Source organism: Corvus kubaryi, unplaced genomic scaffold, assembly GCF_017639235.1.
Source record: "Corvus kubaryi isolate FWS band 111438036 unplaced genomic scaffold, C.kubaryi_AGA036_p1.0 129, whole genome shotgun sequence".
NCBI classification, from domain to species: domain Eukaryota; kingdom Metazoa; phylum Chordata; class Aves; order Passeriformes; family Corvidae; genus Corvus; species Corvus kubaryi.
Genome location: NW_024580664.1, coordinates 2,748,313 through 2,761,832, shown reverse-complemented (window position 1 = coordinate 2,761,832; position 13,520 = coordinate 2,748,313).

The window sequence follows — 13,520 nt, the reverse complement described above, 5'->3', positions numbered from 1 at the left end:
CATCACTGAATCTTTCTGACATGTGCTGTTCCAGTTCTCACTGCAACTCTAGCTTTGTTGGTAAGCACCAGCTTTAAATCAATATTCTGGGGCCTTACAGTATTACTTATAAAAGGCGTGTTGGAGAGGGAGTTTTGTAGAGACCATACCTGCTCCAGCCCCTTCTGCCTAAGTCTTTTATTTCCCAGTTTCAATAGCCATGTCTGTTTGTACGCTGTCTCCCTTAGGAAATTACTTGGGAGTCTTAAACTAGGATCACAAGTGATCTCTAAAGGATAACTGCTAGCTGCAGAAAGGTTCCTACGTCTGCCATGATAATGGTTATCTTTATTCAAAATAATTTTATAATAAATGTAAGGAGAATGTGATAGATCAAGCATCTACAATTCCAAGAGTACAAAATGTATGTAAGTGCTGCAGAAGCAAACTCCCCGCAGTGACCAGATTTCAGGTAAGTAACGATGGACACAATGGTTTCTACATAGAAAAATGTGCTCACATTGGTCTAGTTCTTAAAACATTCATCACAAAATGCTTGAAGAAGATTTTCAGCTCACTGTTGCCATCTGCACATTTTAGAGAGTACATCGGATTCCAGTTCAGCTGTTGATGTAAGTGAATGTCTTTTTATCTGTTGTAGGAACAGAACATCACCTTGCTAATATGTTAAGTAGCAATTAAATTGTGGGCACTTGCTGTGAAATCCACCAATTCACCCCTCCCAGTAGGGAAATGAGTTTTTTGACAGCCCTGCAATACAACCTTATCTTTTTTTAATTCCGACCCATGCCACTTCACTTTTGCTGACTGGCTTTTGAATAGCAGCCCCATTTCCTGTGCCTCAGCAAAGATGCGTGTCCTTGTGAACCCAGTGGCAGGCTTTGTAGTGCTGAAGCACGGCTCTCGTGCTGAGGCTAACGTGTGGCTTCCAGTGGTGCAGCACCAAGCAGCGTGCTCAGCTCACTCTGCTGAGTTCTCTGGCAGTGACCTCCTCATCTTAGTAACAACAGGAAACCTGAAAGCAGAAGCAGCACAAAGATGGTGCTAAACGGCATTAAGGGATGCAAAACTTGGATAGGAATAGTGATCTTTGCTGGAGGAACAAGGCTTTGTTTCTCAATAAAATTAGGAAAAAGCATAAAGATTGCTGGTAAATAGAAGCTGTGTAGTTACAGTTGTTTACAGTTTTAGGTATTTTTAGCATGCTTATATAAAAACTTAAATTGTCTGATTTTAAGGTTTATGAAAGATATTTTTGATCACTTCAGTATTTCAAGAACTTTTTTGTAACTCACAGCTTCTCAGATACTGTAGAATGTCTTGCAAGTATGTCTCATGCTACTTGCTAGCTGAAACACATTTGCAGGAATTAAATCTTTAAAAATCAACTAAACTCTTGATAGTCTGTGTTTTCTCCCAAAATAACGGGTAACTTCTGCATCCCAACAAGATGAATCTTTCAATTGCCACCTAATTAAAAAAGCAGATAATAACTTTTTTTAAAGGCAATTTTTGGTTTTATCTGCCATTGCCTAAGCCACTCCTAAGCAGTTACATTAAAGTATCTGTAATTTATTATTTCTTCACTATCTCCTGCCTTTCTTTTTGTTGCCATCACTGTCTTTAGTATGAGTGGAAGTAGAATATATGTATTTCCTAAAGCTTTCCACCATGTAATCTCAGTATTAAATCTTACATAGTTTTAAGAATCTCTGAAAGCACTGTTTTGGAAGTAAAAATAAGATGTACTTATGCTGTATCTTCTGTGAGAGTAAGATGGCAGTGTGTGGAGCATAATGCATGAACTGGTTAATGCATTTTTCCTAGGACAGAGTATGTTTGAAACCACCATGATTTAATTTGAGTTAGATAATTGGTAAGTATTTTAAACATTTGACAGAGACACGAACAAATGAGCGCTTCAGAAGTGATAGTCTGAGGCAGTAAGTGCTGAATAAAGAGGCAGCCTCTATGCAACTTACCTGCGGAACAAATCTGCAAACCTCAATACGCCACTACCACGGAAGGTGCAACTGCCAGAAACAACTTCTGTCAGTGTAATTATATTGTTCTGGTAACCGTGGAGTTTTTGAGCACTGGACAATCCTTTTGCGATGAGAATGAGCATCTCGCAGTCTCTGAAGGTTAATATTTCAGCGATCAGAAAAGCCGCGCTGAGGTGCGGGTGTTTCGGTGCAGGTTGGGGTACAGCCGCGCCGCCCCCGCTGAGCAGCGCTGCCGCCAGGTGGCGGTGCGGGAGCCACTCCGGGGGGCACCACTCTGGGAAGCGTCAGCGTACAGCCTGGCCTTCCATAAACTTCTCATGATCAGTTTCATAACATCACTTTAAATCTGAGGGCTTGGATTTTTTTTTCAAACTTAGATAGCTTAGCTTTGTTTATACTGTCTTCTTTATGGCATATGTTTCCCTCTTTAAGTGAATCACATGAACTGCCTAAACAGTGTCAGAAGAAGGATTTTCTACCCCCTTTTAGCTTTAAATAAATTCCAAAAACTTATTTTCTCCACATATTGTCCCTTTTATGGTAAGATTTTTCAAGAATTTTTGTGCTTCATCATTATCTCTTAAAAGCGTAGAATAAATTTTTCTTGTTTTCTCATCATTATATAGATTAAAAGCTCCACCGTGATATCATCAATTTATTTGTTCCATTTCCTTGCTAACTAGAAAAAACCCTCGTTTCTAATAAAAGGAGCATATAGAGAGGTTCCCTCTGTTTCTTTGGGAATAACCAAGTGTAATCCTTTAAAAAAGTTTACCTTACTCACCTTTGCCAGATGGTAATCTAGCATGACAGTTTATATTAACACCATAGTGTGTGGTAAGTGATCTGGAGTTACTTCTTTTTATATCCTGTTTGGCTATTCAAAAACTTACAGGCAGAATGACTAAGCAGAGAGGAAAGCAATTTATATAAAATTTACTGTAGGAATGGGGTCGCTTTATTTTTGTCAAATAGAGAAAATAGCATAGAAAGCAGCTGTCTCTTCATTCCTCTGGAATCTTAATGTAGTTTTTTCCTTCCGCTTGTTTTTAATTCTATTTCCAACAAGAGGCTGCAACTTAGGATAGGTACAAGGGAGAGTTTTTTAAGGTGTCATCCTGCAGTGCCACATACTAGGACATGTTGCAGAATGTGACAATATAATGGACACGAGCATGATCACAGCTGCTTTCCTGAACTGAGTTTAATGTAGAAATGAGGCTTCTCTGTTCAAACTTAACAGGAAGATAGCAGGAAGTCTCCTGAAAAACCACTTCTTTCTAAAAATGAGATTTGCTCTTTCTGCAGTATTCACCAGACCTTTTGAGTGTGTGTGTGTGTGTATATATATATATATGAGAATACTTATACAACAGCTTTCTTAAAGAATTATAAAAAAAATGTCACCCCCAGCATTTCATTTCCTATCCAGAAGTAATGTAAGAAATATGGTAAGTTGCAGTTGCATTGAGAAACTCTTTAAAGCAGTATCAGTGCTATTTGCTTTAACTGGATCCTAAATCTTCCCAAATCACTAACAGCTGGCAATGTAACTCATGGAAAACTACAAGTTAAGTTCCAAGCTCATACTCATCTGAAGATATATATCTGAAAGCGGTCATGACCTGAATGCTGTTGTTAAACCTTCCTTTGCAATTATCAGAAACATTTTCAGCTCATGCAACAGGAAAGTATTCCTTCAAAGTCATAATGTTAAGAAGATTTAAAAGACTCCTTGAAATGGGACTTGACAAAATACTTCAGCAGGCAAAGGCAACCTAGAGTTAATCTCTTTGGCCTTCTCATTATGCAAAACATGTCTCTCGTTTAGCTACTGTAAGTCAATGAGGAAAAAGGGGAGAGTTTGAAATAAGCATAGGGAAAACAATACACTAGAACAAATTCTGAGCACTTTATTCATGAGAACGTCTTCCTATGTGGCTGAATATCTTTCATCCTTAATGTCAGTGTGGCTGCCTTTAAATCCACAGCTGCTGGAATCAAAAGGAATATTTTTACTTAGCAGCAAATAGTAATTTAAAGGCAGTAACAGATTTATTTTTTTCTTCTCCATCTGGTGATAAAACTCATATATGGAGCAACATCATACTGCATGTGTTAGCTAGCTATTAACTGACAAACATTGTCATAATCTCCCACTTTGCTGATGTCCTTTCATTTTAAGGATCCTTAGAAACTTCTTATGCCAATCAGGAGAACCTACATAAAGTGGGATTTATGAATAACAGGAAATTTAGTTATCAGATACTCAGTATCCAATCTCACCCACTCTACCATTCCTGATATCCATGGGAAATGGGCCTGCCAGAAGAATCTGAGCCTGAAACACTGGAGGTGAAGTTACTGTGAGAACTTAATTGAAGCTGTGTGTAACTAAGAAAGGATGAGGCAGAGCTGTAGCAACAAACACATCCTTGGCATGATGTACATTTTCACTACAACCACCCTAACAGGGTAATCTTCCCTGTGAGAAAGACAGGGTTGTATTATAGAAGGAAGTAGAAAAGAGAGACTGAGAGTTTCTATGAAAGGAAATTTAAAAATTGCAGCAAGAGAGAAATGCACAATAAACAGACAAACTGAATACTAATTAAAGCAGGTGCTATGAACATTTAGTTACTGTATACACGAAGTGCGTTAGATGGGCTACATTACAAAATGTATCAAAGCATTCAAAATAACTGGAAAATATGGTTTTATGTAAAAACAATCCTACCTGAAAAAAAAGAAACTGATTTGGCTTCCACAGCAAATCTGTTGTTTCCTTGCTCAGATGGTGGTGGTGGTGAAATGTTTCAGTCTCTCCTCACGAGAAACAAGTGATAGGGCAAGAGGAAATGGCCTCATGTTGCAGTAGGGGAGGCTTAGGTTGGATAATAGGAAAAATTTCTGGACCAAAAGGGTTGTCAAGCACTGGAACAGTCTGTCCAGGGTAGTGGTAGAGTCACCATCACTGAAGGTGTTTAAAAGACGCGTAGATGTGACACTTACGGACACAGTCCAGTGGTGGACTTGGCAGTGATGGGCCAATGGTGGGGCTTGATGACCTTAAAGGTCTTTTCCAACCTGAATATTTCTGTGTAAAGGGATTGGGCTAATGCAGGGTGGTGTCTTCACTGGGATATTTCTGAGAAAAGCATTCATTTGATGAAATACTAACATAGAAATAAAACTGGGCAGTTCCATATTTTGATATTTCAAATTTAAAAATGTTTTATTGAATCTTCAATATAAAAGGGCATGATGTGATAAGTAGTAGTGTCATAGAAGTTCATTAATTTGCCATTACAAAACCTGTTTTCAAAAAACTAGTGTGTGGCAGGTCCAGAGGTGTGAAAAGAGGAAACAAATGTAAGAAAACAGCAGTTACCAGATTTATGTGCCTTCAGAATTTTCCTACTTGAATTATTCATCCTACTTTAGTTATTCACCCAGCTTTATTGGAGGTAGATCTTTTTAGTTCCAATTTGTTATATACGTAATTATTTGATTAAAGATTACTTTGCATTAATTATTGCATATTTTTCTAGGATTATGCCATATTTGCATATCCATAGCAGAGGGTGTCTCTGTACTTTCTATTCTCTTAATAGAGTATGGAAATAGAACATCTATCACAAATAGCTGCACCAGTTTGCTTCCAGTGTGAAAGAATGCAAAGATTAATTCCTAAATGTGTTTTTCTAAATCAGCTCCAGTTAGAAGAGTGTCACGTATATGCTGGCATTCCTGTAGTTCTCTCTGCTACCTTTGTTACTGATGCTCTGGGGTAGATCAGCACGCTGTTGTGTTCATGAAACATTAATCTTACATGTAATAATTTTTTGTGCATGGTTCTTCCTCTGAGATCTTAGCTTTAACTTAGCTGCTGAAACAAAATCAGGGCTTTTTGCCTGGGGTTGATAGTCACCTTCAGTTCAGATGAATAAGTGTAAATCAAATTAATTGGCTGGTTTAGCCACAGACTTCACCAATTATTTTTTTGGACCGAGACCTATTGTATTGTTAGAAGGCTCAAAATGAGGGAGTTGCACATCAGCAAACAAATTACTCATGTTAATATTTTCCTCTGTAATCCAGTTACATAAGAGGTAATTGAGATTAAGAAATCCACTGCATAACCATGTCCTCATGCAAAAAGCAATAACTTTCTTCTCTAGGCAGTGCAGGACTAGCTTTCTAATTTTAATAAACACTCTATAATATTGTTTTGTGGGGCTTGAAGAAGTAATTGAGAATGAAGAACCTTTTTACTGTTGGGCTAACTGAATAAAATACATTGGGGCCCTAATCTTGTGCTAGGAGCAAAGTACCAGCTTCACAAAATTAGTTTCTGACAAATTTGATATTAATTGGGCTTTTTTGACAGACAGTAGCAGTACCCTTAACATCAGAATAACTGCGTGGTTGTATATGTACTGTACAAAACCACAGTAAACAATGTACTGCGTATTTTAATTTACATACAACAACTCCATTAAACGACACTCTTACACAAGGCAGTAACCTGAGATAAAACAGATTAGCAAGATGATGAGCACAGCTTACATACCTGTTATTTGTGCTGTGTTGCTATCAGTGTGCACACATACAGGTCCATACTAAAATGCCATTTCTCAGAATAAAAGCACATGCTTCCAAGTAGAATACAAAGCAACCAACCCCAAGCCTATTCTAAATTAAAATATTTGAATGAAAACAATATATTAACATGGTTTAAGTCTGTCCCCTGACCACTGTGATTCTTAAGTTCTTGTTTAGGAAAAATAATGGGTAATTGTTTTATATTTACCTTTTCCATGCCACTTATTTAATATATTTCTATTTGTATCTCCCTATGGTTATAATTTTTTAAAAGTTGAAGAGGCCTCATCTATTTAGGCTTTAAGAACCTGTACGTACTATACATCTTATTATAGCTCTTCTCCTTTACTGTACCTTGCTTAGTTCTGATGTAATGTTTTGGAGACAGGACAATATGTCAGTGGTCTTACACACTGACATATTGATGCTCATTTCCTTTCCTAATAATTCCCAATAATTTTATTTGCCGTTTTGACTACCATATAGCATTAAATGGGCATTTTTATAGAAATGTATGGAGATGTAACAGAAGTTTTGGAATTGTAAAAGGGGAATCCAAAATATCCCTCCACTAGAGAATTATTCCATTGTTTTGTCAACGTTGAGTTCCACCTTCTGTTTTACTATCTACTAGAACAATGTACTCTTTCATACTCAGTTTTAGTCCAAGCTATTCTGAAACCTGTTGTTTTGATACTTTATTTCACTTCATATTTTCTTCAGAGGCTCTTTATGAGCAGTGCAGGTCCTACGAGAGACCTCCACACAGTGGTCCTGACAACCTCTCACCAATGTGAAAACTGGTCACTCTTCCCCCCTTTTACTTTACTTCCTTTAACCAATTGTCCACTCACAAGCAAATCATCCCTCTTAATAACAATTTGATTTCTTTAAAAGTATTATCTGAGGACCTTGTCAAAAGCTTTTTGGAAAGCCAAATACAACCTATTGATTGACTGGCAATTTTCTATATGCTCTTTGACTCCTCCAAAGAACTCTAATAGAAACACAAGACATGACTTTCTTCTCCAAAAGCTGTACTGAATCTTCACTGTTGTATGCAGCCAGGTGTCTAACAATTCTGGAAGCATGCAAATCAGACTCAGTAGTTCTCCAGGTCCCCCTTCAAGCCCCTTAGGAGTTATCAGGATCACATTTGCCACCTTCTACTCATCTAGCACAAGGCAAATTGAAACAATAGCTCACACGTCATCATTTTAATTTCATGAGTGTTAGATCTGAGGTTCTTCAGAGTCTTTAGAGAATTGAATCTGGTCCAGGCGAGTTATTTTGATCTATTGATTTGTTTCAACACAGTCTTTTCTTATGGGACTGTAACTTCAGTTAACACCTTGGACTTGGCCTGTAAAGAAAGGCCCTGGTAGTTGAAACATCAACCACTTTTTCACCACAAATAGTTATACTCACTGGAAAAAAATACCTGGCCAGACCAAGAATCCCATGCAAAGTTAGCTATCTGCATCATTTGTGTTAAGAAAAAGCACTGAAGCTAAAACTTGCAAGGATTTGGTAAATTAAAGCTAGTAAGAGAATCAGTGGAAAACTGTATATTTGACAATGCTATATTGAGAAAAAAAGAATGCTGTGTCTGTTTGGTTCCATGTTAATTCCCACTGAAACATTAATAAAAAATTTAGTTTTGTCATATATTTCTCCTTTTAAATATTTCTCCTATTTTTCCTAGTTGTACACCTCTTACCGCCCAGCTCTCCGTCTGACAGGTACTCCTTTTAAATACATATAGACAGTTTTGAGCCTTCCCAGATCATTACCTAAATATACTCTATTTTGTTCCGTGTGCACCATTCATTTCCACTAACCATGCTCTCTTTTGGACCCAGTGAGGTCTGAAGTGATGTTGCACAACAGCACAGTTGAAATTTCAAATACATTCTGCCTTGTTGGTCATCACCATGTGTAAGCACAAACACAAACATACCTAAAGAATGTATGACGTATGAGTGTTTGCTCAACTATTTATATTAATTCTGAGGAGTGATTTACCACTATGTATTCATGTAGGATAGTTACTATTAGTGGAGACAAAACCAGAACAGACCCTGGCAGAACACTTCTAGCTATGCTGTTGCTTTACAGTGCACCAGTCCCCTTGTGGTGCTTTCCTCGATATTACTGATGGAGAGCAAGGATAACACTTGCACACAATTCTACCAGCTGTCTGTACTTGCAGTTGCAGTCCCTCGTTACTTGCATGTTTTGGCTGAGACTTCTCTATGATCCTTCTTTCAGGCAGTCAAAATCTGATGTGTTGGCAATGTTGTACATATCCTCAAGGGAAGATGAGAAGGGGGAAATATTTTATAGTCCGAAAGAGGTTACAATGTATCAAAGGTAGGAACAAGTTGTTTTTTATGCAATAAGCTGTGCATTAAACAGTACAGGCAAAGCTTTAATATTGTACTGTATCTGTCAGCACACACTGGATTGGGGCATCTAATCAGCATGCTGCTCTCACTAACTTGTATCCACGTTTGATTGTGCATTTCTCTCTAATGCATTAAAAATAGTCTCAGGCATATTTTGATAGCACACTGATGTAAACCTAACACAGAGCAGAAGGATTGGATGAATAATCATACTGCTAATCCCACCTGCTGTCACACAAGAAATACATGTAAAGAAATGTATAGATATATCAGTTAACCTTAGCATCTGCCATGAGAGCAAAATCACAATTGCACTGGAAATAGCACGGCAGACAGATTTGACTTTCTGTCAGTACTATCCCATCCCCATATTCTGGAGGTTCGGCTCTCCAGCGCTGACACAACCTGCAGCCTGTGTGTACTCGACACTTTCCAGCAGCGGGACATTTCAGCCCTGTGGGGAATGCAGCACACTTCCCATGATATATTCAGATGACTCTGTAGGTTAATGGCTGCGAGACAGAATCACGGTTTAATTTCTTGCTCTTCTTTAATGTGTTCAGAGCCCCGTAAGAATGATGTGGTGGGATCACTGCAAATGCTGAGACAGTGTCTTGCTGTTGTGCAACATCACTAAGGGACTGGTTTTCCATTCTTTTCCCCTGCAAATTTCCAACATGCTTGAAAGGAAGTAAGTGTTTATAGAAAATGGGATCTAGTCAGAATTGTATGGTCAGAGATAGGATTGATGTGGGTAAGCTGTCAAACATGGCTTTTTCCTCACGTGTTACCTCAGCTTTTGCTTAATCGGGTGAATCCGAGAATCCATGCAGTCTTTTAAAACCACAGCACTCTTCATGTTTTTATATCCCTCATGAGTTAGTTTTAGTACCTTCAGTTTCTATAATTTTCTTTTACAGTGGGGGAGAATGCAAGTCCTTTTGCATATTTCAGTGGTGAGAGCTAAACTAAGCATCATGTGAGTATTATGGTGTGTCCCAGTTATCTAAACCAAGGACATGTCCACTGTGCCATCCACCTGCTGAGCCTATCCCTGAGGAGGGCCTTCAGAGGAGGGCTGACCTGCATCTGGGTTTCACCTTGGCAGGGAACCAGGACATGTTGGGCATTCATGCCTGGCCTCAAGGGCTCATGGCTTGAGACTCAGTTTCTTTTTTTTTGCTATAGGTATACACTTTAAAGAGCAAAAGACAATATCAAGACTGAAAAACACTTGCCACCCAGATGCATGAAAAATACTACTTTTTCTTGGGCAGCCTTCACAAAAACTAGAATAATAATCAGGCCTATTTAATGCTAATTCATTTTCTGCTGTCAAAAAGAACTGATGGTTTATTCTAGCATTTTGTGCTCTCTCTCAGAATATCCCTCAGAATCTGTAATCGAGATCTTAGGCCTTCCTTATAGATATATGTGAGAGAATTGATAACACATAGTCCTGAAATATGATGTTAATATGTTTGCTATTCTACACAACTATTTTTTAATATCACAGATTTAGTGTTTTCTTCAAAACCTACAACTCAGTTTTTCATACTCCCTTTCATGCTTCTGCTTGAAAGTAGAGAGGGGAATGGAATGCACCCATTTAATTTGCCTTTTAGTCAGGGAGGCTGCAGGAGGAAGAAATGAAGAAGTTGTCACCCTGATATGAGAACAAAGCTCAGTGATAGTTGCATTGTAAAAACATTAAGGAAACTCCCTGCTTTTTACAATCACTCCCAGTTCTTTCAAATGACAAACCAGTTAAAGAATTTCTAGGTAGGCTAAGTGCTCCCTCTGGTATTTTAGAAAATGGAAGAAAACAGAAGGTAAAGCATATGTTGTGTTAAGAGAAATTTTGAGATTGAAGGTGTGATGCCACTTAAGACACTGACAGCTGCAGTGGTCACAACTTAAAATGTCTTCACAAATACTAAAATCATAGAATCAGAAGTCTGCTGTGATATGGAACATCACTGCTCAAAAAGCATACAACGTTTTGAAAGATCACTTTGCTGTTTTACAAATTATTTTTCTCTTCTGTAACTACTGCGAATTATAAAGCAATGTTTCTACTTTCTATGTCTAATTCACCTATTTATCATAACTACAACTTTTAACATTCCACAGTGTTGTCCTGATGTTACCAGGAGCAAAAACAGTAAGATTTAAAAATAGAAAGGAGTCCACTTAATCTAATGAATGGGTTTGGCCACTTAGATTCAACTCAGTCTAGATACTTTGTTTTTCTAGCTACAGTCCACTGTCGATTTAATCTCTGGAAACAGACCAGCTCATGTTCTCAATTCTTCCTTTCAGTACCCCTTAGAATTTATCCATGTTTAACCCTTCCATTAACTAGTGCTGCTTTTATTCCTTTTATCTTTGCAAATTGATAGAATTACTCTGTTCTGCCCTATTTGTTAATGAAACGAAATCTACTTGGCCTTCACAGGGTTTTTTTGGCACTAGGCTGATGGGTTTACTGGGGTTTTGAGGCTTGCTACATTCATAAAATCTTTCTGAATTTGCTGGCTACTGCATGCATCTGCTCCATTGATATTTCTATCCTGATTATCCATATTGCTCCTCAACAGCTTTCTGGACGATCATTTCAATTAAAGCACAGTCTTGAGATTTTATTTTCCCTTGAAGATTTATGTAACGTTTATACTGAGTCATATTTGCCATCTGCTGATCCAACCACATAAACAATACAAATTCTTAAAAACCTGAGATTTTCCTTAGTATCTGCTTCTAATCTAATTTTTCACAAATGTGCAGGTTTATGCACACACTCCTGCCTTATGATTAGCTCTTCACCAAATACTGGCACCTCTTCAGAGGCTCTCAGCAAACTTGAAGAAATCTCTTCATGCAAAGCATGCAGAGGATACATGTGAGAAGGTGTTTATCAGGCAATGCATGTGATTGCATATAAAATCAAAAGCACAGCAGGAATACAGGGAAATTATGTCAACTTTAACAGAGGACATCAAGAATTCAGAAGGCAGGGGCGTTCTTAGTTTATGGCTAACTTCTTTGGCACCAGTTAACTCTCAAGTCGCTGGCAACAAGATACAACTTTTTAGTCCAGCTTTACATTACCGTTTTCCACTGTGACTCTGCTGTGACTAAAGACTTAAACTATAAATCCTAATTCATGTGATTATACATTTATATATTCAAACCATAAGGAAACACTTCTGATCACAGAATCAGGCCTTAAAATTGCTATTTATATCAGACTCTTTCAATAAGAAAGGCTGTAGTTACAGAGTCCCTAATAATTTTATGCATGTGCTCAATTCTGTGTCCTGCTGACAGTATTGGAGAAGACATTATTTCACATCCTGAAAATGACAAACTATGTAAATTACATTCTTTAGCTAAAATATACTGTGTTGTTTCTGTGGACTACTTTATTGGAATGATAGGTCTCCATAAGAATTTATTATTTTCCTTTGTAGGAGAAAATCAGACCCCAGAATGAAATTTCTATCCATTTTTAAGAGATTAAAACTGCTTAATTAGCTAGTAGAAACACAAAAACATCTGTAGAACTGTTACTGACAGGGACTAAAACAAATCAATTGTGAAATCAACAAGGATCTTTCCACTGCCTTACATGTACAATAGGTTTGGTGTACTAAACACTCTCTGAAAACACAACATTAGAATCCTGCCTAACACAATATTATTTTGCCATTGCTGCCATTGCTTCTTTTGAACACAATTCATAGGAGAGTGCCACTGATGTCAGTGGGGGAAATGGTGAGGGATCGTAAGTTATTTGCCTGTAGTCCTACCTAAACCAATTATTAAACTAAAACAAGAACACGGGGCTATAATTTGGTTCTCACATATGCACAGTATCAAACGGCGCATTTGTCAAGGATGTACCTATGACTTGGCCAGCACTGAGTATTTTCAGCACTGCTTGAAAGAACCCAAAATCCAGAAGGAATGATTAATTTCAGTGCCTAAAAAAGTCATACAATTGAAAAGGTCTCTATAACAGAACCGGGAGCTCCAGAAGGGCTGACTGGATTTGATACCGAATATATTCCGTTATACCTCCTATCCTTGGGAACACTGAAAACCGCGATCCTGGCGTGCGGCAGATGCCGCCCGCCCGATTCGTTCCTGACCTCCGCGGGCCCGGGTTTTCCTATCTGCCTGCACCGCTTCGCGCTCCGGGGCCGGCGGTGTCGGCGCGGGGCTCCTGCGCGTCCCTGGATGGGCAGGGATCCCTGCTCCAGCCCCCGCCTCGCACACACGCGCGCATTGTGCCACGGTCCCCTCGCCCCGCCCGCACCTGCTGACAATTCGCCCCGGGGGTGGGTGTACGTCCCTCAGCGCCCGCCGCAGGAGCCCGCCCTGCGCTCCCTGCGCTCCCGCGGCTCCTCGGCCCTCAGCCCCCGCGCCCCGGCACCCGGGCCCCCCCGGCCCCGTGCTCAGCGCGGGCAGGCGCCCCCGGCCCGGCGCTGCCCTGAGG